This window comes from Lepidothrix coronata, unplaced genomic scaffold (genome assembly GCF_001604755.1).
Source record: "Lepidothrix coronata isolate B3197 unplaced genomic scaffold, Lepidothrix_coronata-1.0 Scaffold89, whole genome shotgun sequence".
Lineage (NCBI taxonomy): Eukaryota > Metazoa > Chordata > Aves > Passeriformes > Pipridae > Lepidothrix > Lepidothrix coronata.
In genome coordinates this window covers 1,506,062-1,521,629 of record NW_016690269.1, presented here as the reverse complement: position 1 = coordinate 1,521,629, position 15,568 = coordinate 1,506,062, and the positions used below count along the sequence as shown (strand labels likewise).

Below are 15,568 nucleotides of genomic sequence, written 5' to 3'. Positions count from 1 at the left end.
AAGAGAGCGAAGGCCTCTCCTCCTCTCTTCTTATAGTCCAGCTTACGTAAAAATCGTAGGGAATACTGGGTAAATCTGGGCCCTTCCTTGGTTACAAACTGGTCACCAAGGAAGGCCTAGCCCAAACTACCACACAGGTATATGATGTATATAAATGAGATATATATATGATGGGTTTCTTCTCTCTGCCTAGACCAAGCAAGTGATTATTTTTGTCCATCATTGGCTTAGGTTATTGGATAGGGGCATGTCAATACTTTCATCTGTTAATGTTTACGCACAATTTTTAGATCAGAAGAAATACTATGTTTAGTACTTGCAAAAAGTCCCATCAAAAGCTGCATAAAAATAAGATCAAGGAACCTCTGCTGGTGTGAATGGGAGGGGAAAAAAAAAATAAGACACCTTATATCCTAACAGTGTACTTAACAAAGTAAAATGCAAATAAATAGGCAGATGGGAAGCCACACACTCACATTGCTTCAAAGCTTATCAACAGCTGATTTCTTTGATAACAGACTTTCTTCTTTCCACACCACACCCCCAAAGGAAAAAACTGATTTTTGTTTAAGAACCTGAAACCGTGCACAGCAAAACTTTCTGTGTCCACAGTGTGGTTTCAGTCACACAGAATTTGATCAACCATTGAAATTCTGTAGGACTTTAAAATTTTGCTAATATTAATGCTTGTCTAAGTATGTGACAGTTCAAGTAGAAACCAAGGCTAAGCTGCACTAGATCATCATAAAATCAGAGAATCATAAAATGGTTTGGGTTGGAAGGGACCTTAAAAAACATTTAATTTCAACCCCACTGCCACGAGCAGGAACTGTCTATATTTTATTCCAGTTTTCTCTAAACTGACATTTAAGCTTCTCTTTCATCCTGTGTAATACAAAGGATTGATATGACTGTTAGGAATAATAGCTTTTTTCTGATTAGTTCCAAAACTAAGCCAAAGCTTTTCTGACAACTGTCCTAATTTCAAGTAAGAATATAGATAAAAACATGCAACTTTCACTACATTTCCTCTTACTTACCATTCTATTTGCGAGCACTAGACTAGTCAGTCATCATGACAGGCTATTTAAATAATCTCAAAATTCCAAACATATCTCAATACTTCAGCGTGTTATTATTTCAAGAGTATGTAAATCTGAGTGGAATCAGAAAAAAAACAAAACAGAAGTAAATCAGTAGAATTTCCTCTGCTAGATAAAACGCACCCATTTTTCTTCCCCCCCCTTCATTTCTTTTTATCTCCCTTGGATTTCTTGTTGCTCTAATTGTTGTTGTTCTGTACCTTTTGTGAAAATACCTGGAAAATATAGTTTCATATACGGGCCGTTCACTTAGGAGTTGGACTTGAGGATCCTTATGGGTCCCTTCCAACTTATAATATTCTGTGAAAAAGCATTACTTGAGGCCCAAAATACATGCCAGTGTTTTGGCACCCAAGATCCATACACCATTTCAGGACTACAGATCATATCAGATCCTGACTACAATGAAATCATGAAAGGAAACATGCAGAAAGACAGTTTTATACTAAATAGTCAATCACGCTATGGAAGTGAAACTGGAGACACCAACCTTATGGGTGTAAAGAGAGATAGAGCTGTATTTTTTCCAAAATTAAAATAAATAAATAAATAAATAAATAAATAAATAAATAAATAAATAAATAAATAAATTTAAAAAGCCAAAACAGGAAAAGCAGTTCTGCTGGTCTACCACGCTCTTGCTACCCTCCCTCCTCCTCTAACATTCTTTTAAAAATAGATAAAAGTCACATCAAGGTTTTGGATCCAAGCATGGTGCTGTTTTACTGCTATTTTAATAGTGGAACTCTTTCTCAAAGATTCACATTTGGTCCATATTTCAGCACCTAAGTACATAAATGTAATTTATTCCTTGAAGACTCCTAACCATTTTTGTTTACTAGTATGGATGCTCGCTCATGGAGCCTTTCTCCATCCTTTGCCAAGCTCTCTTTGAAAGCCAAAACCTAAAAGAGCAAATTCAGCTAAGTGAAAAATACCCTTGCTTTACAAACAGAAGCTGCTTTTCTTTTTTTCCACATACACTTAAAGATCAATTGCTGTTGCACTTTGCAGTATTTAGATGAAAGGTTGCTGGAATAGCCATATGCACTTTGATTTATTTGATCTTTAATTGATCCTTATCCCACAGGATCACACCAAAACTCTGAGACCAGAAGTCTCAAGCAACCCTGATCAAAAACAAAAATCAGAGTCATCCAAAACTACCAAATTACAAATGCAAAACTATTAAAACTACAAATAATAATTGAAATATCTATATCAAAATTAGAGTTACAGGCTCTGGTCACGTTCAGGAAAAAATAATGGATTCTATAACATTTAAACATCATGAGAATGCTCATTAGCTCTTCATGTATATGAAAAATAATAGAATATCTCTGTCCAATATATTCCCATCTGTTGGGGAATACTTGGGGAGGGAAATTTTTATGATAAGTGACCCTCTTCCTGTAGCATTGCAATCACCTTTGGTACAAAATATTATTTGGTACAAAAAAAATTATAAAAATTTCCTGTGTCATTCCAAACTAAACAGGAAGCAATAGCTGGATTAGCATGAAATCAAATTTTGGAGACAGAAAAAGGAGATTGCCCCCTTTTCCACCCAACCACTGAATCTCAGAGACTGGTTTCTTGTACAACTCTGCCTTATACTGAATTCAGCCTCTACCTGGCTCTATTTCAAGCATTCTATTTCTGCAGCAACAGCAACTGAGGCTGGTGCTGCCTTCTTGACTTTGTGTTACATAAGAACACTCAAACAGAGGTAAACTACATTTTCAACTTTAAAATCCCTCTCAACCTATTCAGTTTTCCAAAGGTGTAACAGAAAAAAGAACTCTTCATGGACAAGGAACAGGGAACAAAAGCTTGGGCATAGCATTATTCCTCTTCCTGGTAGAGAGAGAATTTTTCTCTATCAACAGGCCTGCGTAAGTCCTAATAAAGAGACAGTTATCAATAGTCAAGAATTTTTGAAAATACTCTCTTTGAAGTGGAGATAACCAACATCACTTTTTGTTCAGAGGTTTATAAAAGGTCCTCGTGGAAAAGTGCAGTAACAACAGTATAAGAAACTCAATAGAAAACCACATTTTCTGCTATTCAATTCAAAGTTTTGAAAACATTATAATGACCTTGCAAAAACCATAATCTGTTTTACTGCTGCTCTTAAAGCTAACAAGAGGGAGAGGATGAAATTACTGTGTATGCATTTGCAGTTTTATGCTCCAGAAACTACTCTGAAGAAAACATTTAGAGACATATAGAGACCAGTGGAAGAGGATAATGACAGCAGTAAGTCTTCTTGAATATTATTGTTGGTAGAAATACATCCAAGGATATCTTCTAATTAAGTAATTGTTATTAGAATCTGAGCCAGGCACTGGCACTAATTCTGACTACTTAGTAGCCATAAAATAGTCCAAGAGACAGCAGATCAGCAATTAAAAAAATATGGGACAGAATAATTTACCCCTGCTTTTCCAACAGAAATGACAGAAGCCACCAACATCGAAACTCCTTTTCTCATAAAAAAAACGAATTCAAAGAAGATCATGTTAGGAAAAAAATCTTAAGTATTATAAATTAAATGGCAATGGGTTACTAAAAACCCCATTTTGATGTTATGGACTCGAGTAACCCCAATAAAACAATTAGGGTTACTTAAAAGTAAGTCCTGTCCAAATACATTATTATTATTCCTCTGCCAGAGAAAATATTTTCCTTCATCACCTGTGATACATATTTAAGCTTCATATATTTGTAATGAGGTGTAAAAACTTAGTGATCTGCTGTTCCTCTCTTTCGCAGCTCTATAGAAAGAAGATAATGAGTCTGGACACAAAAAAATTCCAGTACAATTTGGACAGCAGACCCCATCAGAATATGTTGAACTCTAAAAACCTGACCCAGCAAAGCATTTCTGAACCTACTGTATATTAAGCAGACAAGTAATCTGATGTATTCTGCTGGACCTATTAACACTTGAACAAAAAACTTGTAATTTTTATTTAAATTTTTTTTTTTAAATAAGGTATGCCACATTTCTACATTAGGCAAGAGCTGATGCAAAGCACCTCTGCTAAGACCCTGGAGGCTATGGAACCTGAGCCTGAAAAGGCAAGTTTAAATGCAGACATACCAAGAGATATTTTAATTATATAATAAATGCAGAAAATATAATGCTAAATTTGGGGATTTTTTTTCTGTTTTATTAGAAAGAATGATAATACATTTTTTTTGAAGCTAGGAACTTTTTTTGTTCCATACAAGCTTCCTATGGTCAAAATTGGCTTATGCAAAAGAAGTTATAAAGTTTGCATGAAAGCCTGAACTTTTCCAGCCTTCTTATGCTTGCTTGAGTGACAGAATGATATTATTCTGAAGGTTGCACAGTGACTCTTTGATCTTAAAGCTTGTAAAGGCCGTCTCACATCTGCATGTTCTAATATTCCCTGATAATCTGACTTGAACTTCAAGGCTTATAAGACCTTGGATCAGTGATTTGCAATTCAAGTGCCTCAGAAAGAAAAAAAAAAAAGGCAGCTTAGTCTTATTAAGTGTTGTTGTGAAGCTATTACAGGCAAGGGGTTTTTTTTTAAGCAGCTTTGAAAGTTCTGTCCAGAAACTTTGCCCATATAAATACATACAGAATGTCACCAATATCACTGTGAGCTCCCTTGGGTCTCCTTTTCCCTCTGCTAACCCTAAGAAATCCACTCAAAATTTTAAGTAGGAGTTAATCACAATAATAAAACACTCAAGCAGGTAATCTAAGAAAATAAGATGGAAGAATTTACATTTTTAGCTTCATCTGGTAGATCTGCTCCTTTATTTGTACTGCAATACAAATTGTGAACCTTCAGGCAAGGATTGTCATTATGCAGTACTCTGTGCAGAGAAATAAAAGAGAAAACAGTGCTAAGATTTAAACAGAAAAGATGAGATACTAACACCAAACTCTGAACATGATGCAAATTGTAAAGAGAGAGCCTGAAATGATTGTGCAAATTCCTCTGGCCCAGAAGCCCAGCCTGACTGACAAGGGGCACTTCAAGGCTTGATGGGTCCAACCTGGCATCAGAAATGTCCTCAGCGGAAGGGACTGCACTGAGGAGATGAGACTGTGCCAGCTCACAGAAGCACTACATTACTCTGAAGAAAATGGAAAAGGTTGCCTACAATTTGTGCCCTTTACAAATCAAATTATGCCAAAGTTCACTCAGGATGAAGCGCTGCTCTATTTCTCTTCTGCTTTCCCATCTCTCTCTTTTCCGTTTCTCTCACATTTACATTGTTTCTCAATGGCTACACGAAATACTGACGCCACTTTATCAGTTTGCACTGTTCCACCTTTATTTTAGAACACAGAGTTTGCATCAGCGATTTTCTTAATTACTGTCACAGGTGTGAGATTAATTCTTATTTCTTGCCATTCAAGTTTGTGTTGGCTAAAGAGCAACTACATATATATCTAAAATTGTACTTGAAAGCACACTATGGAATACGGAAAACAGTAATAGATATTCATAAGGGAAATGACAAATTATTGCTATTTGGAGATTCACAAAACCTTCAACGACTTTGTTTTCATTTTCTTTAATTTCACAGTAACATTGTGCTGAATGTATATAACATTCCTCCGAAGGATATTGTTAAGCAAACAAAAATAATTTGTTAGTTTTTGTGGAGAGAACTAAAAATAAAAAAAAAATTTAAAAAAAGGAAAAAGAACAAACTATGACCCTCAGAATCATAGAATCGTGTGGAACAGATGTCATTAACAACTTAAGGCACTTCTTAGACATCAAACAGCACACAAGTGTTACAGCCTTCCTTGTTACCCAGGCTGAGAGGATAAATGTTAGGAGTGGATGAGATATAGTAACAATTTAGTAACAAAATCCTTCCTGTATTTCAGTAACAGAAAATTCATCAGAAACTAAAGCCTCACAAATAGCGTGATGTAACAAAAAACAGTGCAAAGGATGTTAAGGGGTTGGAATGGACCTTTAAGAATTGTCTATTCCCAGCTCCCTCTGCCATGGTTGTTGACCACAACTATTTATCTGTGGCCATGCAGACAGTTTTTTACCCACCAAATGGTCCATCCATCAAATCTATGCCTCTGCAATTTGGAGACAAGGATGTCGTGTGGGACAGTGACAAACATGTCCACATCTAGTTTATCTCATATACATAAAATGTGATTTTTTAACTTATGATATTTTCCCAACTCCCATAATATAATGTATGTTTATCGTTATAGATAATTTCTGTTTGTTAGGTTAGCAAAATTATTACAGCTCTGAATATCCCACAGTGTTGACATTTTTTAACTTGAAGTAACACTATCACTATATTTTAACTAAAACTGAGAAGATAAGAGCCAGATCCATGACAGATCTTGGACCCATAGAAATTCAGAAACTTTAATTCACCTGTAAATCTGCACTTCCATGCAGCCCCAGCTCTCTAAAGAACAGATAAACTCTAGTGCCTTAGTGTTTTCCATGCGTTTAAAGTTGTGTCTGTGACAAGCATCTAGTCCATCTCAACAGGTCTTAGTGTTCAGCTCCCATAACCAGAAACTAGAAACTAGGCTTTGGACCAGTGACTGCAAACAATAGACTCCCCAAAGCTTGACAAGGTGCTGGTCATTAGTCAAGACACGTCATTTTTGAGATCACTACAATTAATTTCAGACACTTCGTTTTGTGAAGGTCACATGCACAGAATCTCACACACAGCTAACAACTCAGCAGCTAGGACTGCTTCAGTCTCCCTCTTTTTTTCCAATACAATACTTAAAGAACTGTAAAAAGAAAGAACAATCAATCTATTCTGAATTAAGACCAAACCTCTTTGCACATGACAATAACTGATTATCTGTATATAACTAAATACTTCCAAAACAGTCAAAAAAGAAATGAGATGTAGGTTTGACTGGCATTCTAGTCTTATTTTGTGAAAAGCATTGTATTTCAGCCTTCATTTTGAGTTTATACTTCACTACATCCTTCAGAACAAATTGCAACCAGCATATTGGATTGTACATTTGTTGTTAAGTGTGTGGCCTTTAATAAAGGAAAAGTGAACTTTGAATATCTCCTGTTTAAGTGAAAGCCTTAAAGGGTGCCTGTGTTTCCAAACCCTGTTCAGTCTCAACTGGTGGAACATCAGTAGGTGAGTCACAAGCGGGAGAAAAGAAGACAAAAATCTTTTCTCAGGCAAAGCCTCGACCTAAGACTCAGAGACACAAGCTTTGTTAATAGGAGACAGATTACACAGCACTGACTGTTTTCACACTGGGACAGAAAGGAAATTGTGGATGTGGCTGCATCTCCCTGCAAAACATTTGTTTACAAAGAGAAGTTTTTGTATTCTTCACATTGTCTGTCACATGTTTGCAAAAGCAGCTGTGTGACAGACTGCTAATAAGAGCAGAGCTCTGCAAAAAGCAGGCATAATATATTGGGCATGATTAGGAAGATACAGTATTAATCCTGAACACCTAGCATGGCTTTTCATATGCCCAAGAAGGAATGCCAAGGAATACCATACACTCCCAGATGTTCCCAAATTAGGATCCATTCTGACAGTGGGATAATCACCTACAAAATGTAGATGAACAGGACAGTGTCTCTGTAGGGTTACTATGGGTTGCATTTTTATTAATTATTTCAACACAATAGTATGATGCACTGACTTGTGTCCACTGCTTCCCAAATATTTCTCTCTCTCTCTCTATCCCAGTACTTTTAAATGATATAGCATATCACTGGCATATTATCGTTGGTGCCATAGGGTGGGTAATTTTCCTATCATCAGTTTTACACTAATAGTCTGTAAATCCTCCATATGAAATTCCTGCAGGCATAGTTTTCTATACTGGATGCGTTTAGTCAAAGGTGCTTTTTGCTGGAGAATAGAATGTAGATTCTCACAGTGAGAGGGCTTTAACTGCCATCACCTGCCTTGCTGTTCATGGGAGGGTGTGTTCTTCCCACACAGGCTTGAAATCAGCTATATTCATGTTACAGTTGTAGAAAGCATATGGTGTATTGACTAGTATATGAGAAATCTAAAAATGGGCCTAAATCTGCTCTTCTGTGAGTAAACTCTCGTGAGATTTCACAGAGAAACATGAATATTTGTGGATTCTTGACTGGGTTTGAAAATGCATCTGTGCTTAAACTCCATCCAAAATATCCATGCCACTAAAATACTAAATACGCAGGTATTTAATAAAGTTACCTCAGAGCTGTGGCTTTGTGCTGGAGAATCATCTCTTTGAGTGAGGACTAGAGCTTATTTCCCAAAGAACAGTAATATCATGGCTTTCTAAAACACAAACTTCCATTGCTGAACTATTTATCAGATCTCAAAAATACTAAAAGTCAAAAGCTGCCAAACCACTCATCCATATCCAGAGATTCCTACACTGAATTGGCTCCAGCACATATGGCTGTATGTGAATACCAATTTAAATGTAGTGGCAGTGATTTAAGTTTTCTTATACAGAATGTTATTAGTTATTTAAACATATCTCAGGACCCAGGACTAGTACTGAAATTGTTTCAGTTGTATTGATTGTCCTTACAACACTGAGTACTTCTCATCTTTCCAACTCCTCTGTTCTGTAACTGGCCACTCATCATGAGAAATGATGCACTTCAATTTAATTAGCTTGAAAAACATCCACCTTAATCTGCTGATATTTTTTCATGCAGAATGCAGTCTCAGGGATATGTTACAAATATATTCTTTTTATTGTTTGGGGTTTTTTTTATTATTTGTTTTGTTTCTTTGTTGGTTTTTTGCATCACAAGGCTGGCACAGAGTCACAGCTGCTAACAGTTTTTATTCACTGCAAAAGGATTGTGTTTAATTACTTAATGTCCTCCTGATTTAAGGAATCCACAACAAGTATTTAACTAAAATTCTGCTATAATTATTTGAATGCTCACAAATCAATTAAAAACTTCTCACCTGTTGTTAGTTCAGCAACTTCAAAGGAGCATTCTGAGAAAAGGCAAAAATTACATAGAACAGAAAATCCCATCCTCACTTCAAAATCCATGCTGGAAACACGGTAGCCTGCTCTAGACATCGCACTGTGCTTCTGTGTAGCACAGTAGACATATTTCTGGTGCTCTGAATTGACAGGTTCTCCTTTATGAAACCAGTAATCACAGCAAATTCACGTGGCATTCAGGCAGGTGTTCTCTGCTTTTCCATGATTCTGCCATGATAATTATTCCCACTGAAGAACTGAGAGGACTCCAGCAATGTCAGCTTATTTAAGTACCACAAATTAACATTTCAAGCTCTCTGCTTTTCGGTGTGCATCTGAATGCAGGTGGCTTTCAGCAAACATCTGACACACCAAGCTCAAAAGGAGCAATTTGGAACAATTCTGCAGCAAAAGGGCTCTTACTTCTCTGTACATAGAGTTGGTCTGCTTTACTGTCTGACCCTACACCATGCAATCTTTCCAACCTCAGACAGTGAACCAGCCGTGTCACTAAAAAAAAAAAAAAAACCAAAAAAAAACCAAAAACCACAAAAAAAACCCACAAAAAACAAAAACAAAAACAACAAAAAAACCAGACAAACAAAAAAAATCACACCAAACAAACAAAGAAAAATAAATTAGACAAAATCTGAATCTTACATTAGAAAGACTTTTACACAACTCTGCAGAAATTTTTTTTCCATTATTCAGGCTTTCAACACCTGTGTCAGTAAGGGAAGCATTCATACATAACCATTTCCACATTTGTTGCAATTCCATCTTTTCTCGGGAGCTGCCTGGGAAAGAGTGCATTAGGACTTACCAAGTCTGCTTATTTGCCAAATAATTTTCTTTTGAGTTTAGTGGCATTGACATTTACAAAAGATTTAGCCGGGGATTTTTAGCTTCGTTTTGAAGAGAAACAAACTGAAAATACAAAATTTAAAGTGACTGTTTCCACAAATGTTGATTAATCACCACTGTTGAGAAAGGTCCAGAATAAGGGGAAATACTGAGAGACATTTTTAATAAAAGCAAGTCAGTTGATTGTAATCATAGGCTTGATCTTACATTTGAGCTCCTATGGGATCACTAAAAGGAGAGGACATTTGCTTTTCTCAAGAACAGTAAAAACAGTTGTACAAAACAATAACCTATGTAACAAAACTGTGTACCTCCTAACATGGGAATTGTGTCACATTTGGTATAAAGTTATTATGATAGGCACTAGGTAAGGAACTGCATTTACAGTTATAAACTCCTATAACCATCCTCAACCTGATCCCAGCCTAACTTTTTACTCAAGTCTCATCCATATCTAAAACTGTTCAGATACCCAGGAAGAACTGCAGTCTCAAGAATTTCTTCCTATTGATCCTTATTTGTAGAAAATTCATTGTACAGATTGAGTGTCTTCATTTCTCCTAAAAGAGAGAGGAATAATTAGGCTATCATTCTTGCTTAGGTTCCTTCAGTTAGAACTGGAATCCTTTGAATGGAAGCTGAACACAGTTGCTTGAACATCATGTACTAAAACAGCAGCACAACAAATTGGTTTTCCCCACCACATTTATTTTGTGTTTGATGTGAATGGAAAATGAATATCTCCTGTCAAACAGAGAGGACCCCTTTAGCTCCTCAATCCACCATTTCTACTTAAAGAAATGTGAAGGAGCTATGTACAAACTAGGAACTTACTTTATGCACAGCACAGGTTATATAGTGTGTGGTTAAGTAATTTGTTACGGCTCGACAGGAAAGAGTGAGTTGCTTTGGCTCTCAGGACAGTATGTTGGTCTAGAACTGTTCTCCAATGTTCAGATACTGGTCTTAAGTCAAACACTTAGAGGTGATAAGCAGAGAAAAAAAATTCAAAGTGGGCTATCCCACTGGTTAGAGATAATAGTGTGTCTGAGGGAAGAAATAACAGCAAAAGCATTTTACAGTTAACAGAACGAGAAACAGTTTTGGGAATGCACCCCGCGTAGGTGATACTACTAAAAGTAAAAAGAGCCAGGAATAGGGTCAAGATGCCTGGTATTCTAACTTTTGGGGGGCTTAAGGAAACACACCTTTCCTATTTGAATAAATGATAACATGAAAAATACTAAGAAAATTTTGTCGTGCCAACAGAGGAGCCTCATGTAACCCTAACAATCTTCTTGGTATGCTGAACATGGACTACGATATCACAGATTTTTAAACTTAATGATCTACATCTTTAAGGTGTTTAGCTTTTTCCCTCTATATTCTGTTTCTCTGGTTTTCTAACAGGGCACATTTATTTCAGACCAGTTGTCTTCTGCTAATGTTCCCTTTTCACCACAAAATCTCAACTTCCTCTTTCGTGCTTATCTTTGGACATATTTATGTGTATCTGTCATATCCCTCTCAACCTTTAATTTATAATACTATACAAACTGAACTCTCTAAATGTCCTGTCATGAACAAGCTCTCCATGCCCCTTATCTTTCTTGTAATCCTTCTCAGGTAGTGTTCAAGGCTGAAATCCATCCTTCCTGAATGTGACCTGAACTGTATTTAACGCTCCAGATTTGAAGTCTCACCAATGCCCTATTCAAAAAACGCTGACATTATTTCATCTCTTCCAGAAATAGCTTTCCTGACTCATTCCAAGGGTGCATTAAAGGCTTTACAGCCTCAGCACAGTGGCAGAGATGAGTCTGAACCAGCTAGTCACTCAGGCTGTTCTCCATAGAGATAAATTCTGACTCGTCAGGTTACAGCTGAAATGATTGTGATTAGATTGTCATCACATAATTTTGCACTGTTGCATTTTATGCCCTATCTGCTTACAGCATTTTTCCTTATCATCTAGTTTCTAGAGCTAAATAACTCTCTGCTACTAGTTATGACCATTTGCAAGGTCTAATTCAGTTGACCTGTAATAGCTTCTTATATTAGGGCCTATCCATAAGTTTCAGGCCTCCAAAAAATGCTTTTTTGATGGATAATATCTCTATGTGTGTACACTGTGGTGGTTTGAGTTTGGTTTTCTTTTTCTGTTTCAGCATTTTATATGCTTCTTGAGAAGGCTGTTTTCTCATATTTTGGCAAGTCCTTTCCTGCTGGCTTTTTGCTCCTTTTTTAGGGAATACAGATTCCTGAGAGTTTCAGAAGTTAATTGGACAGAAATTCCAGTGTCTGCTCTCCAGTTCCCAAACTCCTAGTCTTGAGCACTTCTTCTAGCTAGTTCCTTTCCCTGAGTTATCAGTTATAATGACAGTCTTTCACTGATTCTTACCATTTCATTTAAATTGAATCCATCTGTGACTTTAGCTAGAATCTATTACCCAAAATTCATTCTTCCCTAATACCCTAATTTCATACTGAACACTGAACCTGGTGTAATAACACTTTTTACTTGTTCAGGAAATGCTTGGTGAAGAAAGTTGCTAACAATTTCATCCAGAAATTTCAAACACCATCAATGTGAAAATAATGGGTTCTTTCAAATGTCCTTCCGGGGAGAAAAAAAAATAACATTAATGTAACAATAAAGTTTTTCTCCTGGTGACAGTGCATATCATCAAGATCCCACTCAGAGATCTACATCTGTGTACAAATATTTCCATTATTTCTGATTTCCTCAGCTATTTAACTTGTGCACTTTGCTGTTCATGGCAGCACAAATACACATATTTTACTTCTTCAAGGAAGTCCTGTTGATGGCGAGTGCTTTTTCAGTACATTCTTCTTGTGACAAATATTGAAACAAATCAATCATAGTTACATCTCAAGATTTGTCAGCCAGGTGACTGCAGTCAGCTCTTAGGCCCATTATCTAGGAAAAGTGATATCACCAACAGCTCAACTGCCCAATCCTCCTTGCAGTATCAAAATCAAAATAATTTGTGTATTCAGATAAACAGGTGGTTATCAATCACTGCTTTAAAAGACAGCAGCAACCACACCTTGAGCTGCTCAAATAGACGAATTCTTCAGATATTTCATATTTATAGTTCAGAAACTGTTGTGCTGTGTAGTCGCACATAGATTTTTAACCTCAGCCAACCTGAAATAACATTCTTCAGTTGTGTTTCTTTTTATTCTGATGAATCTTACACTGGCAAACAGCATAATAATTCAGGAGTTTCCATTTATAGTAGCTATAGGTATATTGGCATGTAGATATTGATATATCCCGTATAACAAAGGTGTTTACCATGGAAGAGATAGTTAGGATTGTGTGTATATAATGTATTATGGTATTTATTTAAGTAATAATTGTAATACAATTCCCTTCCCCCCATACTGAGTCTTGTGTTATGTCTGGAAAACCCTCTCACACTGAAGCAAATTGTGGGAGGGGGGCTTGGACTTGGAGATTGGATTTTTGGGGGTCTCAAACCATGACAAAAGGAATTTGCCTACATCAATGAATTCTCCATATACTCCATATTTGGTTATTACTAGTTGCTGTAAGGATCTCTACAAGGATGGATTTACAGCAGCCATGCTGGAACAGAACTGACACAAGACAATAATTTATTTTTTTATTCCTCAGAGTGAACATTTATTGGTGTCACTCACAACTCATGTAATTGACTATTGATTTTAATATGTTTTGTTAGTTTTTATAAAAATTACATAAATCACGACCCACTTTGTGTTTACATTTCTGGTATTTTAAAATATATTCTTGCTGAGTAAATCTAAATTTGTCAAAGAACAGAATCTGTGTAAAGTAGAAAATGTGTGGATATGGTCAGTGACAAAAGGCACTTGTCTGCAAAATTCCAGCAGGTATAAAATGAAACCAAGGGAACTTCATATAGTAAGTAAATAAATATAGATACATACATGATAATGTAGTTCCTTAAAACTTTTGATCAATTTGGCATTTATGTACGGATATTCATCTTTTTTCTTGAACTTCCTGAAATCTCAGAGCAATATATTCAAAAAAACAAAAAAAAGGTAGTACAGAGAGAAAAGTAAACATCAATTCCAGTGCAATGGGACACTGTCTAATAATAAACTGTCTGATGCTCATAGGAAAAATGAAATCCAATACCTATTTATGACACTGATAGTCAAATGCTTATGTTTGTTTAATTGACCTGCTTATTTTTGATACAGACAAAATTTAAAAAAAAAATTCCTATAGGCTTATGATGGGAGAATATTTTGAAAAAAATCAAAATACATCTAAATCAATACAATGGTATACAATATTTATATTTCACAGCATTTATATCAGCAAGGAAGCTTGATGAACTGCTTAAAATTTGCTACAATTAAGTTTTTTGTTTTGTTATAGCTAGGTTGGCTGAGAAGTAACACAGACAAAAAGCTGAATAAATCATTCTTTATCAAAATGTTATTATGTATACCTATATAAACTATTCTATATAAAGTATTTTTCCACTTGTTTCCCCTGAGATAAAAGTGTGTTATTTCTATCTTCCTAGCTGTACTATTTCTGGTTTATAACAAAATCATAACAACTGGCAATGCTATCCATTCACTTAGGCACTCAACGAGAGTAACAGAACTATTATAAAACAAGTAATCAAATTCATTTCTTAACAATCATGTGAATAAATATAGTCAATTTTTTGCTGCTAATAATGCCCTGCCTGTCCTGGTGAGAAGGGTCACGAGGGAAATTTCCACAGCTGGGCCACAGAAAGCAGTTATTTTGAATTTCATTTATTGATATCAGATTAAAGTAACTTTATTGTGCAAATCAGATGATGCCAAACTAATAATGAATGTCAAGGGAGAGAAGTGATGCCAGCAAATCCTAATGAAGAATCACAGTCAAACATATATTCAGCATCCTAAATAAGAACAAAAAATAGCATGGAAACTATGTGAAATACAGTTATTCAGAGCATATTGTTACAATAAATGCACTTTTAAACCACCACATAAGACATCTTTCAAAGAAATTGGAGCATTCACTGGAGGAAGAAACAGGTTAAATAATTCATCAAAGTATAAACTGAACTGCTTTTTATGTCCTGTGCCCTTCATATTTTGAAGTCCTCTGATAAACATTTTGCTCAGCTGCTGTGCCAAAATAGTCAGAAATGGTTGTAGTCCTTGTCTCTTGGTAGGTGATTCTTCTCTGTTCATCTCTTCTAATGGAACAACACAGCATCTTAGAGAGCTGCTTCTTGGCACATCATCAAAAGATAAAGGTTTTGAAAACCTCAGCTCACTGGGCAGATGTCTCAGTTCACAATTTCTTTTTTTTTTTTCCTATCTCTTCATCTCCACGTGGTTTGCTGCTGTTGCATTCCAGGCTTCACTGTAACACACACAACAGTGCCTTACTAAGGCTGGAGAAGTTTTGCATCAGTTGATTTTGGCAATTGCCAGCACAACTCAGAAAGATGCCTGGCTGTTCAAGGAGTGCATCATAGAATCATGGAATCATAGAATCAGCTGGGTTGGAAGGGACCTCTGAGATCATCAAGTCCAACCCTTGATCCAACCCCGCTGTGGTTCCCAG

The 15,568-nt window shown here is 36.1% G+C and overlaps 1 long non-coding RNA gene across 1 annotated transcript; it reads left to right on the top strand.

Annotated features, from left to right (window-relative positions):
- Positions 1-86: 86 nt before the first annotated feature.
- On the top strand, positions 87-4,829 carry LOC108500340. Its single transcript, XR_001875835.1, has 3 exons — positions 87-137; positions 3,287-3,362; positions 3,879-4,829. It is a non-coding gene; the product is annotated as an uncharacterized LOC108500340 (long non-coding RNA).
- Positions 4,830-15,568: the final 10,739 nt, after the last annotated feature.